Source organism: Bubalus kerabau, chromosome 4, assembly GCF_029407905.1.
Source record: "Bubalus kerabau isolate K-KA32 ecotype Philippines breed swamp buffalo chromosome 4, PCC_UOA_SB_1v2, whole genome shotgun sequence".
NCBI classification, from domain to species: Eukaryota; Metazoa; Chordata; class Mammalia; order Artiodactyla; family Bovidae; genus Bubalus; species Bubalus kerabau.
In genome coordinates, this window is record NC_073627.1 from 123,767,218 (window position 1) to 123,790,073 (window position 22,856).

At 39.3% G+C, this 22,856-nt stretch overlaps 1 long non-coding RNA gene across 8 annotated transcripts in view; it reads right to left on the reverse strand.

The window, feature by feature from the left end:
* LOC129650191 (uncharacterized) overlaps nt 1-22,856 on the reverse strand; it is a 191,418-nt gene that overhangs the window by 22,170 nt on the left and 146,392 nt on the right. For 3 of the 8 annotated variants that reach the window (XR_008713669.1, XR_008713671.1, XR_008713673.1), the window contains one exon: nt 14,965-15,092. The exons of the other annotated variants lie outside the window; for them this stretch is intronic. This is a non-coding gene — a long non-coding RNA (uncharacterized LOC129650191). The remainder of the gene's footprint in view (nt 1-14,964; nt 15,093-22,856) is intronic. 8 annotated transcript variants of the gene reach the window in all.

The window sequence follows — 22,856 nt, forward strand, 5'->3', positions numbered from 1 at the left end:
CTCCAACATGGATAGGTTTATAGGTAAACATGGTTTAACTATAACCTTTAGCCACCAGAGCTCCAGGCAGATTTTCATTTCCCATTCTTTAGCGGTGAGCATTGATTCCTGCTCTGTGGCCAGTACTTCTTCCCCAAGTGAGAAGGGAGGGCCAGGCTCATAGTTACTTGAATTGATGGAGAAGGAGCAGCAAAAAATGAGAACCTGAAACTATTGTTTCTACTACTGCCCTTCAGCCACACCACACTCCTGATGGATTTCTCCACTCCACTTTCATAATTCTCTTGTAATCACAGGGAACATAGACATGGCACAGAAAATAAAATTATATTGCTCTGCATGTCAGCACCTATCTTCCCATTTAGTGAAAACACTAACTGATCTCCAGCATGTTCCACCCACCCCCAAAGGTTAAGAAAGACTTTCAGTTACCACAAACATTATTACAGTAGATTTAAAAGAAATTTCAGATGCATTCCTTAATTCCTATGGGATACTGCTCCCAGTTGATACACTGGCATATCATCATCGCATCAAAGTCCAAAAGCACCCTAGGTGCTAAGCAAATCTTGAGTTGTAACCCTAGTCCCTCATTTTGTTGTTTGTGTTACTCATAGAGCCATGCATGCCCTGAGTGAATTTCTCCAGGACTCATGAGTGATTTATTTTTCTCCCCCTACTACATCACAACTTTTATACACATTCTTTCACTGGTGATGGTAAAGAAGAAGGCAAAATGTTCCAGATTATTTTTCAAAAAAACAACACTTTTTCTAAACTATGATGAGTGAGATAGAGATACAAAGAGATAAGAAGAAATGTACAAGTACATTTACCCCACCCTTATACAAAAAGTCTCTAAAAATATGTCAGTATATTCACAATTTTAAACTCAGAAAAATTTAAAAAAGGATGCAAACAACGAATTCTAAAGCACAAAAGCAGAATACATTGCAATTAACTTAGTTATGGGAATAAAATATTCCTTGGCCTGGAATGTCCTGCCATTAATTCAACTACCTGTAAAAACTCTTCCTTCAACTGAGGAAGGAAATAATACCAGCTCAGTAAAGTCAAGTGTGTCCTCTTGCCTGGCAAGACACAGTTACATCGCTCTTATCTATGTATTTTCTTGTCTATAGTAGATAGCACATATCATTTTACCATGTAAGTATCTGTTCCCTCAACTTAAAGTTTTTATAACCAAGTAAGTGGCATATAGTAGGTATTTTACGACAAGCTTATAGATTACTTGATGCACTAAATCAAAGAACACAATCTTACCTAAAATAGAAGAAATCTATTTGATTGTTCAGCCTATGTTAGAAGGCTGAGTAGTAAAAGACACAAAATTAATAAAGTGGATGGCTGCCTTTAACAGCCAAATACTTGACATACAAAATAGCACTAATGAATTTCACTTGGGAGAGAAACTAGTTTTTAGAGCAGGACCTTGACTACATAATCTGTGGGGCACAGCTCAGAGAAAAAATGTGGGGCCCCTTGTTCCAAAGCAGAAAAAAAGTACCACTAAAGTACTAAAATAGGAAGCTTTTTCTTTTTTTCTGCAACTCTCTTTCTCTACTCATCATAGTGTTTTCATTTGCTTTTTAATATAATTCCAAGTAAAGAAAAATTAAAAATTTTAATTATTAGAATAAAATTCACCATTTATCTTTATACTGTACAAGGCTAGTTTTATATGCAGGTATAAAAGCATTTAATTCATAAGCAAAATCACCAAAATTACACAGTTTGTATTTTGCAACTTATACATGCATATGCATTTCATTCTTACCAAAACAAATGGAACAATGAACAAAAGTAACTCAATTATTTTCACTTCCACTTTTGTATTTATGGATTCTACCAACATGCTCTATCTTCATCTACCGATGAATAATAATTGATGAAGAGTGAAAAATAAGAGTTTCCCTATTGTTCCTTTTTCCCCATCATTTTCAGTGTAAGTGACTGTACACAAGAAAGCATAGGATTCCTTGGTTCTTGCTCATTCTTAGAATGCCATTGCCTTGGAACTTCCCTGGTAGTCCAGTGGCTAAGACTCCACGCTCCCAATGTAGGGGGCCCCAGTTCAATCCCTGACCAGGGAACTAGATCCCACATGCCGCAATTAAGAATTTGCATGCCACAACTAAAAGGACCCTGCATTGCCACAATAAAGATTGAAGATCCTATGTGCCTCGACCTGGTGCAGCCAAATAAATAAATAATTGTTTTAAGATCTTTTTAAAAAAACTTAAAAAAAAAAAAAAAAACCTATTGCCTTCTCGCTACTTTTGAAGCTTGAAGAGCATGCTTCAAAAAGAAAAGCATGGCCTCTCAGGACTGTCTATGGACCCTCCCATTCCATCTTAGACATAACACACTTACTTTGTACTCTCTGTAAGTCTCCCTTGACTCCCATGCATTGAGGATCCACTGGAATTCTGTGCTCATGTGGCATTGTGTACATTACACATGAATGGGGCAACAACAATGTCAGATACACATACTGGATGTATCACAGGTGCCCCACTGTCTCTTATCAAAACACAAATTCAAACAGAAAATCATCAATAATTTCAAGATGATAATAGTAGAACATTCAGCCAAGCATGGGCCTTTCTGAGTTGCACACTCCTGGACCTGATTGATTCCTGCTCTTGCAATATGAGCTCATGGCTTAGAGATGAAGTCCTTTGAAGCACCCCATTACCAGCTGACAGAAGCACGTTAATTGCTGACATTTCTAACAAAACAGACTTTCAACCTTCCTCCTCATATTCACTTTCAGGTGAAATCGTCCACTCTCACTAGACTTGTTGCAGGCTGCCATGTAAAGGGCTGAGCAGCATCTGGGCCATGCTGAACATATGCATAAATCCAAAGTTCTCACTGCCCTCAGCAGCCTGCCTGGCTAAGCAGAACATTCCAAAGCGGAATGCAGTGAGAAGGAGTGTGTGCCACATGAAGCCCATGCAGGGATTCTGCCTCCGTGAGCTTTGTTGAATCCTCATTGTGAGCAGGAGATTGCAAGCCCCAAGTTGTTAAGCATGGTTATGGAATAAATCTGGAGGTGGAAACCTCGTCAATCATTGAAAATGGTGCTTGCTCAGCTGATAACAGAACTACTCCCGCTGCCTAAGAAAGATTACTGTTAGCATTTTGGAAAAGGCAGCAGTGACCTTTCTTTCTAAGAGCCAAAAACCCAAAGTGTCTGACAGCTTTGCAGATGGATTTTTTTTCCCCCTTCTTCCTCTTTCTTTTCACACCTGGGATTCAAGAGGTATTTAAGCACTTTTCAGCCAAAGGAGCTGTCCTCATCTCCATGGAGCTTTTCACATTGCTTTCTAACACTTAGCAATTAATTAGATTATGACTGATTATTATTTACTCTTCCTGTCACTTCATTCTACCAATAGATGCTTACACCATCCTCCCAAAGAGTATTTCTGTTTATTAATATGCTCCTCTTCACTTTTGGTGAATGCTAGACTTCAACAAAATGTAATGAATAAGATGTAATACAGGCATTAATGTCAGTGAAAAGAAAGGCAAAATAAGTAAAAGATTACTTTTTGCTTCCTGAAAAAAATTTTCCCAGTAAGGGTGGCTCAATTTTTGTCAGCTTTGTTGAAGCATAATTTGTGTACAGTAAAACTCACCAATTTGAAATACAAATTTCAATGAGTTTTGGCAAATCTGTAGCAACATCACAAGCATGGAATGAAACAATCATGATTTCCTTCATTCTACCCACACTTTACTCCTTTGCAGTAAACAGACCTGATTGCTACCACTCTAGTTTTACCCTTCCTCAAAGTTCATACAAATGGATTCATATAGCATGTATCCCTTTATGACTGGCCTCCTTCACTTGGCAAAATGCATGTGTGCTTTATCCATATTGTGTTAGTTTATTCCTTTTCTTTAATGAGTAGCTTTGATTATCTGGTTATATCACAATTTGTTTATCCATGTGCCTTTTGATGACAATCTGATTTATTCCCAGTTTGGAACTATTATAAATAAAACTGCTCTGAGCATTTCTGACTTGGTTTTTCGGACAGATGTATGTTTCTCTTTAGGGTAAAAATCTAGAAGAGTTGCTGGATCATATGTTTAACTTTTCCAATGAGTCAACTCTTTGTATGAGGTGACCAAAGTTCTGGAGTTTCAGCTTTAGCATCATTCCTTCCAAAGAAATCCCAAAAAGACTCTGATGCTGGGAGGGGTTGGGGGCAGGAGAAGAAGGGGACGACAGAGGATGAGATGACTGGATGGCATCACTGACTCAATGGACGTGAGTCTGAGTGAACAGGAGTTGGTGATGGACAGGGAGGCCTGGCGTGCTGCGATTCATGGGGTCTCAAAGAGTCGGACATGACTGAGCAACTGAACTGAACTGAACTGAACTGATGTTTAACTTTGGCTTCCCAGGTAGTGCTAGTGGTAAAGAATCTGCCTGCAATGCAGGAGACCCAGGAGACAGAAGATCCATCCGTGTGTGGGAAAGATCCCCTAGAGGAGGCCATGACAACCCACTGTAGTATTCTTGCCTGGAGAATCCCATGGACTGAGGAGCCTGGTGGGATACAGTCCATGGGGCTGCAAAGAGTCAGACAGGATTGAGTGACTAAGCACACTGATACACACACACACACACACACACACACACACACATGTTTAACTTTAGGGGATTCCCAGGTGGGTCAATGGTAAAGAATCCACCTGCCAGTGCAGGACACCCAGGTTCGATCCCTGGGTCAGGAAGATCCCCTGGAGGAGGAACACCAACCTACTCCAGTATTCTTGCCAGGAAAATCTCACAGAGGAGCCTGGTGGGCTACAGTCAATTGAGGTCACGAAAGAGTCAGACTGAGTGACTGAGGACCAGGCACCCAGTATATTTTTAACTTTATAAGAAACTGTCACACTGTTTTCCAAATCAATTGTATCATTTTTCATTCCCACCAGGAGTGTATGACCTTATTACACTTTCCTACCAACACTGTGAAGAAAGCTGAGAAAAGAAGATTGATGCTTTTGAACTGTGGTTTTGGAAAAGACTTCTGAGAGTCCCTTGGACTGCAAGGAGATCCAACCAGTCCATCCTAAAGGAGATCAGTCCTGGGTGTTCATTGGAAGGATTGATGCTGAAGCTGAAACTCTAATACTTTGGCCATCTCATGCGAGGAGTTGACTCATTGGAAAAGACCCTGATGCTGGGAGGGATTGGGGGCAGGAGGAGAGGGGGACGACAGAGGATGAGATGGCTGGATGGCATCACCAACTTGATGGACATGAGTTTGAGTGAACTCTGGGAGTTGATGATGGACAGTTGTGTGCTGTGACAATTCATGGAGTTGCAAAGAGTTGGACACGACTGAGCGACTGAACTGAACTGAACCAACACTTGGCACTCTCAGTCTTATAGATAAAAGCCAGTCTGGTAGGTGTACAGAGGTATCTCATTGCATTTTTTACTTGCATTTTCTTAATCATTCATGATGCTGAGCATCCTTTTCATATATTTATTGACCATGAAATGTCAGCAAATTTTTGCCCCAGTGATTTTTTTTCACTAATCTTTCTTTTTTCTATGGAGTTGTAACACTTCTTTATATACTCTGGATGTAAGATATTACCAGATGTACGTTTTGCAATATTTTCTTTCAGCCAATGCCTTGACATTTTATTTTTATTAAGAGTTTTTTGAAGAACAAAAGCTTATATTTTTGATAAAGCATAATTCACCCACTTTAATTTTATAGTTTGTATTTTTTATGTTCAGGTTAAGAAATGTTTGCCTAACACAAGATTCAGAGAAGGCAATGGCAAGCCACTCCAGTACTGTTGCCTAGAAAATCCCATGGATGGAGGAGCCTGGTAGGCTGCAGTCCATGGGGTTACGAAGAGTCGGACACGACTGAGTGACTTCACTTTCACTTTTCACTTTCACACAATGGAGAAGGCAATGGCAACCCACTCCAGTGTTCTTGCCTGGAGAATCCCAGGGATGGCAGAGCCTGGTGGGCTGCTGTCTATGGGGTCGCACAGAGTCGGACATGACTGAAGCAACTTAGCAGCGGCAGCAGCAACAGAAGATTACACACATTGTATCCTATTTTTAGAATGGAACATTAGAATGGGAAAAACTAGAGATCTCTTCAAGAAAATTAGAAAGTTAGAGATACCAAAGGAACACTTCATGCAAATATGGGCATAATAAAGGACAGAAATGGTATGACCTAACAGAAACAGAAGATATTAAGAAGAAGTGGTAAGAATACACAGAAGAACTAGACAAAAAAGGATCCTAATGACTCAGATAACCACCATGGTGTCATCCTACAGCCAGACATCCTGGAATGCAAAGTCAAATGGGCCTTAGGCAGCATCACTATGAACAAAGCTAGTGGACATGAAGGAACTCCACCTGAGCTATTACAAATCCTGAAAGATGATGCTCTTAAAGTGTTGCACTCAATATGCCAGCAAATTTGGAAAATTTAGCAGTGGCCACTGGACTGGAAAAGGTCAGTTTCCACTCCAATCCCAAAGAAAGACAAAGCCAAAGAATGTTCAAACTACTGTAAAATTGTACTATCTCATATGCTAGCAAAGTAATGCTCAAAATTCTCCAAGTGACGCTTCAACAGTACATGAACTGAGAACTTCCAGGTGTTCAAGCTGGATTTAGAAAAGGCAGAGGAACCAGAGATCAAATTGCCAACATCTGTTGGATCATCAGATGCAAAAGAGTTCCAGAAAAACATCTGCTGCTACTGCTGCCACTGCTAAGTCACTTCAGTCATGTCCAACTCTGTGCGACCCCATAGATGGCAGCCCGCCAGGCTCAGCCATCCCTGGGATTCTCCAGGCAAGAACACTGGAGTGGGTTGCCATTTCCTTCTCCAATGCATGAAAGTGAAAAGTCAAAGTGAAGTCGCTCAGTCGTGTCTGACTCTTAGTGACCCCATGGACTGCAGCCTACCAGGCTCCTCTGTCCATGGGATTTTCCAAGCAAGAGTACTGGAGTGGGGTGCCATTGCCTTCTCCAAGAAAAACATCTACTTCTGCTTTATTGACTACGCCAAAGCCTTTGACTGTGTGGATCACAACAAACTGCAGAAAATTCTTCAAGAGATGGAAATATCAGACCACCTGATCTGCCTCCTGAGAAATCTGTATGCAGGTTAAGAAGCAACTGCTAGAACTGGACATGGAACAACAGACTGTTTCCACATTGGAGAAGGAGTATGTCAAGGCTGTATATTGTCACCCTGCTTATTTAACTTATATGCAGGGTACAGCATGCAAAATGCTGGGCAGGATGAAGCACAAACTAGAATTAAGATTGCTGGAAGAAATATCAATAACCTTAGATATGCAGATGACACCACCCTTATGGCAGAAAACGAAGAGGAACTGAAGAGCCTCTTGATGAAAGTGAAAGAGGAGACTGAACAAGTTGGTTTTAAAACTCAGCATTCAGAGAACTAAGTTCATGGCATTGGGCCCCATCACTTCATGGCAAATAGATGGGGAAACAGTGACAAACTTTATTTTCTTGGGCTCCAAAATTACTGCAGATGGTGACTGCAGCCATGAAATTAAAAGACGCTTGCTCCTTGGAAAAAAGCTATGGCAAACCTTTAGTTCAGTTTAGTCGCTCAGTCGTGTCCGATTCTTTGGGACCCCATGGACTGCAGCACGCCAGGCCTCCCTGTCCATCACCAACTCCCAAAACTTCATCAAACTCAAGTCCATCGAGTTGGTGATGCCATCCAACCATTTCATCCTCTGTCATCCCCTTCTCCTGCTGCCTTCTATCGTTCCCAGCATCAGGGTCTTTTCCAATGAATCAGTTCTTCCCATCAGGTGGCCAAAGTCCTGGAGCTCCAGCTTCAGCATCAGTCCTTCCAGTGACTATTCAGGACTGATTTCCTTTAGGATGGACTGGTTGGATCTCCTCACAGTCCAAGGAACTCTCAACAGTCTTCTCCAACACCATAGTTCAAAAGCATCAATTCTTCAGCACTCAGTTTTCTTTATAGTCCAACACTCCATACATACATCCATACATGACTCCTGGAAAAACCATAGCTTTGACTAGACAGACCTTTGTTTGCAAAGTAATGTCTCTGCTTTTTAATATGTTGTCTAGGTTAGTCATAGCTTTTCTTCCAAGGAGCAAGAGACTTTTAATTTCATGGCTGCAGTCACCATCTGCAGTGATTTTCGAGCCCCCCAAAATAAAGTCTCTCACTGTTTCCATTTTTTCCCCATCTATTTGCCATGAAGTGATGAGACCAGATGCCATGATCTTAGTTCTCTGAATGTTGAATTTTAAGCCAGCTTTTTCACTTTCATCACAAGGGGCTCTTCAGTTCCTCTTCACTTTCTGCCATAAGGGTGGTATCAACTGCATATCTGAGGTTATTGATATTTCTCCCTGTAATCTCAATTCTAGCTTGTGCTTCATCCAGCCCAGCATTTCACATGACAGACCTAGACAGAATATTAAAAATCAGAGAGTGTTTACCTTATTCTCATTATTCTGCATTTCCTTAAGTTTGCAGTAAGCCAATTCCTCAGTATTTGAGTTGATCATTTCTAAATTTCATGCGTAACTTTTACCCTCAGTAGCTAATTGCAGTGCAGCTGCTGCCTCATATGATGGATGACTTGATAGCTATCAAACCATCAAAAATTTCTCATTGTTTCTTTTGCCAAACAAATCCTTCTCCATATTTTAGTGGATGAGGGATAATTGTACCAAATCCCACTTCAGGCGCCTACTGTGTTCTGAGTTCTCCAGACCACCCTCAGGCTCGTCATGGACTCAGAAAATTTGTCATACTCATGGAAAAAGACACATTGGGGGAAGTCCAGGAGAAAACACACACAAATGTCCCTCCCAATAGAGTCAGCACAGGCACACACCTACTCCCAGAAATCATGTGTGACAACACATGCAGAGTGCTGCCAACCAGGGAAACTCACCAGAACCTTGGTTGGTGTTCAGAGCTTTTATTGGAGGGCATTCAAGTAGGCCAGCAGAATCTGCACATCTGATCTCAGCTACTCAGATTCCAGCCTCCCAGAACAAAACCAAGAACTCACCACAAATAATACCATTAACACAAACTATTAGATCAAACTAATTCCATGTGGCTCAAGGCCTCAGGCATGCCAAAACATTCTTAATAGGCAGAGCATTTTAAGGTTTCAGAGTTTATCTCACAGAAACTAGCCAAGGACCAATTCTGAAAATAGGAATGTGTGGGGTTTGAGCAGCCTAGGCCTGCTGAGTCAATCCATTCCTACACACATCTTAGTCAAACTGCTGAAAACTGAAGGTAAAGAAGAAATTCCTGAAAGCAGCCAGAGAAAAATGATACTTCATATAGATGACAATGATATGAATTTTCTAAGTCTTCTCATTAGGTATGATGGAAATCAGACAACAATGGAATTACATCTTTAAAATGATGAAAGGTAATAAAAACTGCCAACCAAAAATTCTTTATCCAGTGAAATCATCTTTCAGAAAAGATAGTAAATAAAAGCATTTTGGGGAAAATGGCATCTGATAAAATTTGCTACAATATCAAAGGAAGAACTTAAGACTGAAGGGAAATGATACTATACAGATACTTGAATATACACAAAGGAAGAAAAGGTGGTATGAAGAGTAAATATGAGGGTTAACATAAAAGACGTGTTTCTTTTGAGTTAAAAAAAAAAAAATGAAGAAAAAAACCCTGTCACAGCCAGTCAATGAATCCTAATAGTGGTACTAGTCTTCACAGCAGACATCTGCAAAGGATTAAAAGCAGAATTTCCAAGGTACTGATATAGAATACTTTGAAATGTGGGCAATTATAAATAAAAGGGATGAACAATTTGCTTACCAACACCCCTGAAGTACAACTTTCAATACCACTTTGAGCAGTAACCTTCTGTAAGAGGAGGCAAACTAGGCAGGCTAACACCTGATGACTGAAAATAGAACATCTCTTCACATTGAGTATTTAGCAGAATGCATAGCAAAGTAATATCTGGCAACTTGTACAAACTGCAGTTAACCAGTAAATTCTTCCTAATGGTAATTGAAGATCCTTTAATTAATAAATCAAATTTAAGCACACAAGCAATTCCAGCCTAGATCATTCAGAATTCAACCAATACTACGGTAACAGGAGTCATATAATCTCATAAAACACATATTTCAAAGACCAAAGCCTTCAAATTTTTAAGAGAACTCTTTCTCCTCTCTTGGAGAAGGAGGCTTACTTTTGTTTTATACACAATTCTAACCTTGCCCACAGCATAGTAAATGCAACAAATTAGAAGAAGAAATGGGCACCATTAGCAGCTGATACCTCCCAGGGAAAAATAGTCTTTTAGAACCTGAGCAAAGAAGACATCAGAAGAACATTTTAAAAAATTCAAATACAAATACTTGAAAAAATTCAAAGACAAAAGGAAAATTGAGGAGGGGGGGAAGTACTTTATTAAGGGAATAAAAGCACTTAAAGAAAATGCTGAAATGTACCCCCAAAGAGTAATGCTTAGAGTTTAATATTTCAATTAAAGAAATTCAAATCAAGTGTGATACATTTGAGAAAATAAATGCCTTTACATATCCCAAATTTTGGCATTTAAGTGCATAAGCTTCTGTTACTTAGGGAATGGGCTCGTGTGTATTTCTCCACAGCCAGATGACTGTGTTACCTTAATTACATGTGCCTGTTTCACTCACATGTGACACATGCATGCACTCACACAGTACACACATTCAGAGAAATTCATAGACTGAAGCCAAGAGAAGGAAACTCATTCTCAAGTTGTAAACACCAATTCTTTTCTGGATAATGAAAACAACTTTTCCAGAAATCATGTCAAACATATCTTTATATCACATATTATGATGGAATATACAGCAAATATCCTGCAATGAGAAAAGAATAAGATATTGACTTTTTAAGGAAACTGATTTTATTTTTAGGATTTTTTTTAATTTATTTTAATTGGAGGAGGCAATGGCAACCCATTCCAGTACTCTTGCCAGGAAAATCCCATGGATGGAGGAGCCCACTAGGCTGCAGTCCATGGGGTCACAAAGAGTCGGACACGACTGAACGACTTCACTTTCACTTTTCCCTTTCATGCATTGGAGAAGAAAATGGCAATCCACTCCAGTGTTCTTGCCTGGAGAATCCCAGAGACAGGGGAGCCTGCTGGGCTGCTGTTTATGGGGTCTCACAGAGTCAGACATGACTGAAGCAACTTAGCAGCAGCAGCAATTACTTTAAAACATTGTGCTGGTTTTTGCCATACATTCACATGACTCAGCCATGGGTGTACATGTGTTCCCCATCCTGACCCTCCTTCCAACCTCCCTCCCCACCCCATCACTCAGAGTCATCCCAGTGCACCAGCCCTGAGCACCCTGTCTCATGCATCGAACTTGGTCTGGCGATCTATATCACATATGATGCTATTCTCTCAAATCATCCCACCCTCGCCTTCTCCCACAGAGTCCAAAAGTCTGTTCTTTACATCTGTGTCTCTTTTGCTGTCTCGCATATAGAGTCATCGTTACCATCTTTCTAAATTCTATAAATGTGTGTTAATATACTGTATTGGTGTTTTTCTTTCTGACTTACTTCACTCTGAATAATAGGCTCCAGTTTCATCTACCTCATTAGAACTGATTCAAATGCATTCTTTTTAATAGCTGAGTAATATTCTATTGTGTGTATGTACCACAGCTTTCTTATCTATTTGTCTGCCGATGGACATCTAGGTTGCTTCCATGTCCTGGCTATTATAAACAGTGCTGCGATGAACATTGGGGTACACGTGTCTCTTTCAATTCTGGTTTCCTCAGTGTATATGCCCAGCGGTGGGATTGCTGGGTCATAAGGCAGTTCTATTTCCAGTTTTTTAAGGAATCTCCACACTGTTCTCCATAGTGGCTGTACTAGTTTGCATTCCCACCAACAGTGTAAGAGGGTTCCTTTTTCTCCACACCCTCTCCAGCATTTATTGAAACTGATTATTTTTAACACTAAGAAATCTAGCGACCATTTCAGTTTACATGGCAGAATAAAAAATATATCAGACAACTTCAAACACTAGAGAAATATTAATAATTGATAGCTTATAAATCTGCAAACAGCTCTTTTGCTCTTTTGTGACACGAGGGTACACACAGAAGTTTTTAACTAAAAGATCACTAACTGCTTACAACTAGTCCCAGAAACAAACATTTGCATATATGTGCAAACTATTTTTCTCAAGGGTGCCAAAGTCATCCAATGCAGGAAAAGACAATCTTTTTAACAAGTGAAAGTGAAAGTCGCTCAGTGATGTCCAACTCTTTGTGAACCCATGGACTACAGTCCATGTAATTCTCCAGCCCAGAATATTGGAGTGGGTAACCCTTCCCTTCTCCAGGGTATCTTCCCAACCCAGGGGTTGAACCCAGGTCTCCCTCATTGCAGGCAGATTCTTTATCAACTGAGCTATCAGGGAAGCCCCTTTTTAGCAAGTGGTGCTGTAAAAACTGAATATCTGCATGCAAAAGTATGAAGTTGAAGTTCACATAACCCCAAATACAGAAGTTAACTCAAAATGGATCAAGTACCTAAACATAAGAACTAAAACACTTAGAAGAAGGCTTAAGTCGGATGCTTCAGAACACTGAATTTAAGAAAAAATATTTGAATATGATATCAAAGGCATAGGCAACACAAGAAAAAACAGACAAATTGGACTTCATGAAATTTTTTAATTTTTTGCATTCAGAGGGTATTATCAGAGTAAAAAAGTAACCCAAAGAATGAGAAAACATATTTTCATATACCTGAGAAGAGATTAATAACCAGAGTATATAGAGAACTCCTAAAGTCATCAGCAAAAAAAAAAAAAAAGAATTGAATTCAAAAATGGGCAAAGGGCTTGAATAGACATTTCTCTAAAGAAGATATATGAATGGAAAATAAGCACATGCATGAAAAAATGTTCAAATAACTGATCATTAGGAAAATCATATCAAAACCACAGTGAGATACCACCTCGCAACTATTAGGATATCTACTTTAAGAAGATAAACAGAAATAACAAATGTAGAGAAATTGAAACCCTTGGACATGGTTGATAGGAACGTAAAATGAGACAGCTGCTGTGGAAACCAGTATGACAGTTTCTTAAAAAACTGAAAATATGATCTAGTGATTCCACTTCTTAGTATATATATCCAAACTTGAAAGCAGACTCTCAAAGAGATACTAATATTTGTACACCCATATTCATAGCAGCATCATTCATAATAGCTAAAACATGGAAGAAATCAAGGTGTTCACTGACAGAAGACTGAATTAAGCAAAGAGCAATATTATTCAGTCATAAAAAAGAAGGAAATTCTGACATATGCTACAGCATCGATGAACCCTGAGGACTTTATGCTAATTGAAATAAGGCATCACAAAAATAACACTGTATGATGCCACTTACATGAGATACCTAAAGCAGTCAATGATACAGACACAGAAATTGGAATGGTAGCTTACAAGGGCTTGAGGGGGTGGGGAATTGGGAGTTACTGTTTCAGTTTCAGTTTTGCATCACACAAAAAAACTTCTAGACATGAATGGTGGTGATGGCTGCACAATAGTATGAATGCACTTAATTCCGCCACACTTAAAAATGTTCACAGTGGTAAATTTTATGTTATGCATATTTTACAACAATAAAAAATGTTAAAAATGGAAATCTTGCTGTCTGAAAATAGTTATAACCCTAATTCAGGCAGAGGTCTGTGAATTTACTGTCTCTTATTTAAATAACTCTCTACTTAAATGGGCTTCCCTGATAGCTCAATTGGTAAAGAATCTGCCTGCAATGCAGGAGACCCCAGTTTGATTCCCAGTTCAATTCCTGGGTAGAGAAGATCCCCAGGAGAAGGGATAGGCTACCCATTCCAATATTCTTGGGCTTCTCTTGTGGCTCAACTGGTAAGGAATCCGCCTGCAGTGCGGGAGACCTGGGTTAGATCCCTGGGTTGGGAAGATCCCCTGGAGAAGGGCAAAGCTACCCACTTCAGTATTCTGGCCTGGAGAATTCCATGGACTGTGTAGTCAATGGGGTTGCAAAGAGTCAGACACGACTGAGCAACTTTCACTTCACTCACTCGCTACTTATAATTTGGCTCCAGCTGCTCCCTTTTCCTCACCCTTACTTCTACCAAATCTTTAAACTTTCATCTCTCTAGTCTCTGCATAAAATTCTCCTGGTCATGCGTGAAAAGGAGTTTATTCACACAGTGAAAAATGCTCTCAGGAATTCAGCCCTCTTTCAGGTAATGTAAGACAGATTCAATGCTGGCTTTTCAGGAAAGGGGAGGTTTATGTGTAATTCCTCAGAGCAACCTTTGAAAGCCTGACAATGAAAGAAAAGGCAGTCTCAGTCAACCTGTCTGACATGAGCATGATTTTCCATGCTCAAGATAGACCATGCAAGGTAAACTGAAGTATTAACTACCACCTAGGCAAAATGTATATGAAACCAAAGAAAATCAAGGTAAATTTCAGCCTTGGTCCTCAGTTTCTGGGCCTCCATGTCTATTTCCTAATGAGCAAAATTATTAATATAGAGATGTATTATCTCCACTGTACAGTAAGATATGAGCAAAGTGAAACTTGCAGATTCAGTTCATATGCTTTCTGATGAACTTAAGAGGTTTGTTTCCTTTTGGATCTAGACTGAAAATAGAGTGGGTACTGAATTCTGTCATGAGTTTCTCAGCACACTGAATTCTAGGACCTCCACAGGCAAACACAGAGAAGTGATTTAATAGACTAACAGAAAGCAGGAAAAGTTGGGGAGGAAAAGGAAAGAATGAAAACAAGTTTGTAAAGTTGTGTGGTACTTTAAACGTATGCTCACTTCTCAATACGAGGTGACATCATTGTAGGGCAGTATGTCCTTCGCTCTCTTTCAGAGTATATCATGCTCAACAGCAGTTCACAAAGAAACACAGGTGGCAAATAACCTGAAAAACGGTGCAACTTCATCTGTAGTAAGAAAACATATGAAGGAAAATAACATATCACATTTCTTCTTTCAAACTTACAGAAGAATTTGCTTAATGACAATCAAATTCTGGAAAGAATACAGCAAAACAAATATTCTCCCACACTACTAGTGACAAGGGTGATTCATACTTCTGATGCAGAGCAGCAATTTAGCAGCAGAAAAGAAGAACCTCAGAATACTCTATTTGTTCACCCAGTAGATCTAATTCTAAAAATTTAACCCAAGAAATTAATCTGCATTATGCCCAAAGACTGACTTAAATTAAAGGGAAAAGATGACAGGATACAGGGAATCTGAATAACAGAACACAGGTAAATTTGTATATGATCAGAGCCATGGAAAAAAATCAAATGCATCAATTTTTTTCCGTTGTGCCTAGGTAAAAATTGATTTATGTCCTATTAAGTTTCTGAGATTTAGTGTGACTTACTTTTTTTAAAGTGACAGTTCAGAAATGTAGGAAGGTTCATAGGTTTATTGAATTATGTTATAATTCTGCTATTTGCTCATCCAAACACTTCTGAGATTTGGATAACTGAAATTTATTTACTTTGATCTTAATTTATTGGAATAAAGGCATCATTTTAGGGGGAAATGTATATACATTAAAATCAAATGAAAACATACCATAACTAATTCATGTATTTGTGGTCATTTGGCAAAAACAAGCATACAAACCAACTCCAAAATACCCATCAGTTGGTTACATTGTCATAAAACAATGTCTTGAAAAAAACAGCTTTCTTTAGCAAGGTTATGGATGGAATTGTTTTTCCCAAATTCATATGTTGAAGCCCTAATGCCTGGTATCCTGGCATGTAACTATTTGCAGATAAAACCTTTGAAGAGATGATTAAGTTAAAATGAGGCCATTAAAGGTGGACCCAAACCCGATCCAACTGGAATCCTTAGACTAGAACACACGGAGACAATGTGAGACACAGACACAGAAGAAAGATGGGAGGACACAGCCAGAAGGCTGCCATTTGTAAGCCATGGAGAGGAGACTTAGGAGGAGCTAAACCTACTGACACCTCAGTTCTGAACTTTCAGTATCTAAAACTGTGAAAATAAATTTCGCATTTAAGTCATCAAGTTTGTGGCATTTTGTTATGGCAGCCCTAGCAAGCTGATACAAGGATGAATTCGACCTATCCATACCCAGGGAAATTTCAATCACTAAATATATATATAGTTATAACTTTAGTATCAAAAGACTTTATAACAATGATTCTCAAGTTATCCACAGTGAAAGACATTTTTTTTTCAATTTCAAGTTCACTGCAGACCAATAATCTGTATAATACAAAATCACATGCTTAGATGTTGCAACAAAGTCAAATTGCTATAAAAGTTGCTAAACATTCTCAAAAGTCTACTAATTTTTTCACAGACTGGTAACAAATAGTATTGGACCTGCTGGTCCATGGGCCACACTTTGAGTAAAGCTGTCATGAAGCTCATTTTGTCCAGGTCCTTTAATTACAGCTAAGAAATCGGAGGTCTTGAGAAGTTCAACCACCAACTCAGTATCACAAAGTTTGCTAGACTTCCCGACAGCAATCATGCTCCATTCCTGCCTTAAATAAGTCACCAAAATTCTGAATCCATTTCTTTTCCAGCTATGCAAATACTAGCCAAATTTTTCTGTTTGTTTCCTCCTTGGTATGTCCACTCCTGACATCACTAATGCTTAGGAAAATCATTTTGTTCAGAAATTCTACATCTTATCTCAATAAATTACCTTTTCCACCTGTGAGAGATTCTTGCCTTCTGTACAGACATCTTGTTTCCATGTACTTGAAACACATCTTATTATCAATCCTCTTGTGCAATCTTCCTTTTATTTTCTACTTTTGATTTGCCTGAGCTTTTGTACACTCTCTAAATTTATTCTGTAATCTTTCCCAGCCTCTTCTGTCCCAAATGTTTTATATCTTACATATGCCTCTTGCTCAACCTTGATTACCCTCAGCCTTCCTCCCTCATCTACATGGTCTCTGTAAAGCCTGCTTTGTGTTTATCATTCAGTAGTTTGCATAGCCCCTGGGCATATATTAATTTTTGTTCAAATGCTTGCCATTTCCTTCTGCATCCTTTACTTCCATCAACATGTCTTATTTGTTCTCAATCATCATAGTGCATATTCTTCAAAAAATTGATTCCACAGGCAGTGTTTTTTAAACATTACTCTAGAACAGTCTTATGGACTCTGTGGGAGAGGGAGAGGGTGGGAAGATTTGGGAGAATGGCATTGAAACATGTAAAATATCATGTATGAAAAAAAAATAAATAAAAATAATCTTGATGAGTATTTATTCATAACTCTAAAACTATCTCCATTTCTTGCTTGTGAGTAATAATAGTACCTGTTACCTTTTTCTAGTAGTTGTGTGTATATGTGTGTGTGCTTGTGTGTAATAGTAGCTCAGTTGTGTCCAACTCTTTGTGACCCCATAGACAATAGTCTGCCAGGCTTCTCTGTCCATGGAATTCTCCAGGCAAGAATACTGGAGTGGGTAGACATTCCTTTCTCCAGGAGATCTTCCCGGCACAGGGATTGAACCCAGCACTCTTACACTAAAGGTGAATTCTTTACCCTCTGAGCCACCACGGAAGCCTACCAGTTTTGTAGCTAACTAATTTTATGATGTTTGCCTAGTCACTTAAACCCTATAGGCCTCTCCCCTTATCTGTATTATGAAATGGATGAAATAAATAAATGGTCCCATCTAAAATTAAATTCTAAAGTCTAAATGTTTACTCTGTCCCTCATCTATCTATGAAAGAGAGAGCTCAGTCAGAACTTTTGGAATATTCTATTGCTTCTCCATCATCTACCCATCTTTCAAGGTCAGTATCAGATCTCATATCTTCATTAAGTCATCCTTAATTATCTCAGTGAAAATTTCTCCATATTATAATTTCTCATAAAGTCATGTCTTATATTGACCATTTAGACTAGATAGCGTATTAAAAAGCAGAGACATTACCTTGCCAACAAAGGTCCATCTAGTCAAGGTTATGGTTTTTCCAGTGGTGATGTGAGAGTTGGACTATAAAGAAAGCTGAGTGCCAAAGAATTGATGCTTTTGAACTGTGCTGTTGGAGAAGACTCTTGAGAGTCCCATGGACTGCAAGGAGATCCAACCAGTTCATCCTAAAGGAGATCAGTCCTGGGTGTTCATTGGAAGGACTGATGCTGAAGCTGAAACTCCAATACTTTGGCCACCTCATGCAAAGAGTTGACTCATTGGAAAAGACTCTGATGCTTGGAGGGATTGGGGGCAGGAGGAGAAGGGGACGACAGAGGATGAGATGGCTGGATGGCATCACCAACTCGATGGACATGAGTTTGAGTGAACTCTGTGAGTTGGTGATGGACAGGGAGGCCTGGCGTGCTGCGATTCATGGGGTCACAAAGAGTCAGACACGACTGAGCAACTGAACTGAACTAAACTGAGCCTTTAAGTTGCCATTCAAGAATGTATCTAAGGATATTGTCTCATCAGTGAATATTCTTTGAAGAGAATGACTATGAAATGTTACATATAGCATATATATTAGGTAAAACTATATGAAATTGCCTTTTGGTAAGTAAAAACAGTATATCAACAACTTCATTTTTCCATCACATATAAATGTTAATTAAAACTATTGAACACCAACAATTAGACATTATCCTATTGTCATATATAGTGTTTCATTTCATAGTAAATACAATCTAATGAGTTAAGGATTGTTGTTTCCATTTTACAAAGAAGAGGACTGAGGATAATGGGGTTTAAATAATTTGCCAAGATCATATAGTTCAAAATAGACAGAACCAGGATTTAGAGTTGGATCTAGCCCAATGGCACCCCACTCCAGTACTCTTGCCTGGAAAATCCCATGGATGGAGGAGCCTGGTGGGCTGTAGTCCATAGGGTCACTAAGAGTCGGACATGACTGAGCGACTTCATTTTCACTTCTCACTTTCATGCATTGGAGAAGGAAATGGCAACCCACTCCAGTGTTCTTGCCTGGAGAATCCCAGGGATGGGGGAGCCTGGTGGGCTACCCTCTATGAGGTCGCACAGAGTCGGACACGACTGAAGCAACTTAGCAGCAGCAGCAACTCTAAAGTTCTTACTTCTTCCTCAAATTTTCCAGAATACAGCACAGTAGAGGTAAATATTGACCTCCAATTTGGATTAGAGAACATTATTTTTAAAAAACACAAAATCAAACCCCTTTGAGTATCATTTGGTGTTTTGCAATGAAGAACAAACATTTATAGGTTGGTAATTTGGCTTCTGTGCTGACTGTCTCCAGAAATATGACCAAGATTTTAATTAAGTAAGCCAATAACCACTTTCCTATTGCTAAAGACCTTGAGAGAAACATAAATCAGTACTTCCCCTTCCAAAGAGTTAAATAATGAAATATTACTTTAAAATACTGTATACAGCAATTTAAAATATAAGTTGGTACGTCTGTATGTACTAACATAGGACAAAGATTCATAGTACTGAGTAGAGAAAGAATTATTGTTGAAGAACAAAATTGCAATGATTCCATTTAGAGATTTAGATAAATCTATAATGTGCCTTTGCGGTAATATGAAAGTATGTATATATCATGATTTACTTCTGAGTATTAAGAATAATATTTGAAAGGATATATAAAGTGTACAGCAAATGGCCCTTGTCTCTGGAAAATCAGAGTAGGAAAACGAAGTAAAAGGCAAGAATGTTTTCTGATTTTACTGTTTAGTCTTTTGTTTGCACCTTCTTAATAATTCTGTTCTTTTGTCTGCATCTTCTTAATAATTCTGTTCTTTTGTCTAACAAAGGAAAAAAGGAACATTCCCTCAATCATCCAATTTAATGATGAACTATCGTATCCATACGGTTCATCTAAGTTTCTTGTGTTGTAAAAAGTGCATGATTCAAGACTGACCATAACACTGAAAACTACATATGTCTATGTGAAAACTGTTATTTAATTGGCACACTATCTTTTGTCATATGTCATATTTCTCATTCCTATTTGTGGTCATTGTAGTTTTCCATTGAACAGCCAATAGTAACTCTGCCATGCTCCACACGACTTCCAAAGTGCAGAGTACAAGAGATGGACAGGAAACCCCACCAAAACCTCCCCTGGGAGCAAGACCACCTTTATTACACAGTGAGTATTAATCTGTCCTAGGGTTTTAAAGAATAAGTCCTCATAACTACATTCTCTTGTGTATTTTAATAATTCTTTTCTTTTTAAAGTTTTTATGACATGTATACTCATCATCAGCCATTTTGTGGCCTTAACAAAGCATATAACGGGTTGCTCTAAACAGATAAGTAGAATCAATAACAATCCCCATGAGAATTATTCTCTCACTGTCTAAAAATGTCCAGTCTGTTGTTGAAATAAGTGAAATTTCACCAATTAGGGAGGACCAGCTGCTAATAAGGGCCTCCTTTGAAAGTGAACTGTGAACTCTCAGACATCTATGTGAAATCACTTTCCTGAGATAAATACTTTGAAAAGCTCCAACTGGCCCACAGAGTTGTTTTTGAGATCCTGAAAGCAGTTGAGAGTCTTAGACACCTTTGATTTAGTGAGGACGTGCTTCTCAAGAGAGCCCTACAAGGGACTAACAGAAGCAGAATAAGCAACAGAAGAAAGGCTTTCAGGTAATGACCAGTTACGGCCAAATCCAGCATTGCCCTGCCTAGAGCCGGGAGGAGCGGTTCTGTTCTATCAGGGAGCCATCAGTATCAGGTGGAGACAGTGTCATCCCCAGGGTTCTGGGCATGGAACAGGCAGTTCCCTAGAGAAAGGTGATTGATGTTAACCCTTAATCTTAGCACTGGAAGCAGCAGGCAGCATGTGTATACTGACAATGGGATCTGCATGTGTGCCCAGAATATCTACTGCCAGAGCTTTGGTAAAGAAGAGGGAGAAAAAAACAGGGTAATTATGGATTTGGGCACTAAGGAAGGCAGAGGGCAGAGACTGGACTAGGCATTCTTCTCCTCATTAAGAAGTCACTGAAGGGTAAGGCCAAAGGGGGCTGGGAAGAAAATTTTAGAGAGTTCTAAAAAGAAAGTGTTACTTATTTCTTGTTGTTCAGTCGCTCAGTTGTGTCCAACTCTTTGCAACCCCATGGACTGGAGCACACCAGGCTTCCCTCTCCTTTACCATCTCCCGGAGCTTGTTCAAACTATTGTCCACTGAGCTGGTTATGCCATCTAATCATCTTATTAACTTAATTCTTAGTTAACTTGAAAATGTAAACACAGAACTTCTTTCTGTCACTGACTGGATTCTTTTTCCCCTTTTAGAAATTAAAACCTAAGAACACTAAAGAGGGAAGGATACACACCTTCTGTCATCTGTTTTGCAAGTATCAGCATAACAATCAACCTGGGACACCTTTGTGTAGTTAGGATCAACTAGACATTGCATATTCCTTATCCCCGGGGCTCTACCAGGCAGAGAGAACAGTCCTGCAATTGACTGACCTCACACTTGTGGATGCGCAGTGACCCCGCTTGAATAATGTGACACCATAAAGCACCCCCTGGAAAGAACACCTCAGCCCACTAAACCTCCTGAAAAATATCTTTCCCAGAAATATACTCTCTCCTTTCAGACCCCATGCTTTTCAGAATGATGTCAACTTATAACAGCTCCTTGACATTAATTACCACACCATCCTATAAGTTAAGCCCTCTGCAAAGCAGCTAAAGCTGTCAGGGAGGGTCCCATATTTTAATATCCACTTACCTTGAAACTAAAGTGTCCCAAAAGATACTCACTTTCAGTCACTCCTTCCTTTTCAAACATTAGGAGGTAAGTGACCCCACCGTCAAATCCACAAATTTTGATTAATTCCTTCCACTTAAAATGTTCCAATTTCTGCCAAGGTATGTGGTCTACAGACTGACAGCCTCATTAAGAGCTTATTCAAGGGCTTGATTATACAGTTTGGGAAGTTTCTTGAGCCCTGGCAGTCTGAGGTATAGAATCTCCCTCCCATCTGCCCACTGCAGTAGCCTGTCTGATACCCAAAGGTGAATAGATTTCAGATTTCAGTAAAGTCAGTTCTCAGCCTGCACACAAGTTTTAGAAGCACCAGTTTCTGTCCTTAAGCATTCTCTCCAGGAGCACTGACATGCCTGCCCCATGTCACTTCTTCATAAGGGCTTCTCAGGGCTGAACAGAAGCAGAGGGCTCCACAGGCCCATGAAGGAAATGTGTGCTCAGAATCCTTGTCTGGAACCGTGTCCCAAGGATGTTCCTATTAGTCAAAGCCAAAGATCAAAGACAGAGAATAAATGTAACTCACTCACTATGAATTTCTGAACAGGGTAAATGAGGACAGAGGCCTATAAGAGAAGCACTATATTACTATCTACAAAGCATACCTTGTACCCCACTGACAAGCTTCCTCTTCAGTGGGAGCCAGGAAATGACCACAATCATTTAACACTGCTAAGCTGAAGTTGTAGTCTTCCCTCCTAAGTAATTTGGTTCCTCCATGTTTCTTTGGGGTCAGTTATTTGGAAATTGGAAAGTACTTTTCTAGTAAAACCATGTCAGTATGTTACTTAAGGTCTTAAAATAACTTGCCATCATCCTTTTAACCATGTCACTGTCGATGCTATCAACCTTTGGGAATTAACCTTCAATCCCAACAACAAATTATTACCCACATTTTCAGATTTAAAAAACAAACAAGCAAAAGCTGAGACATA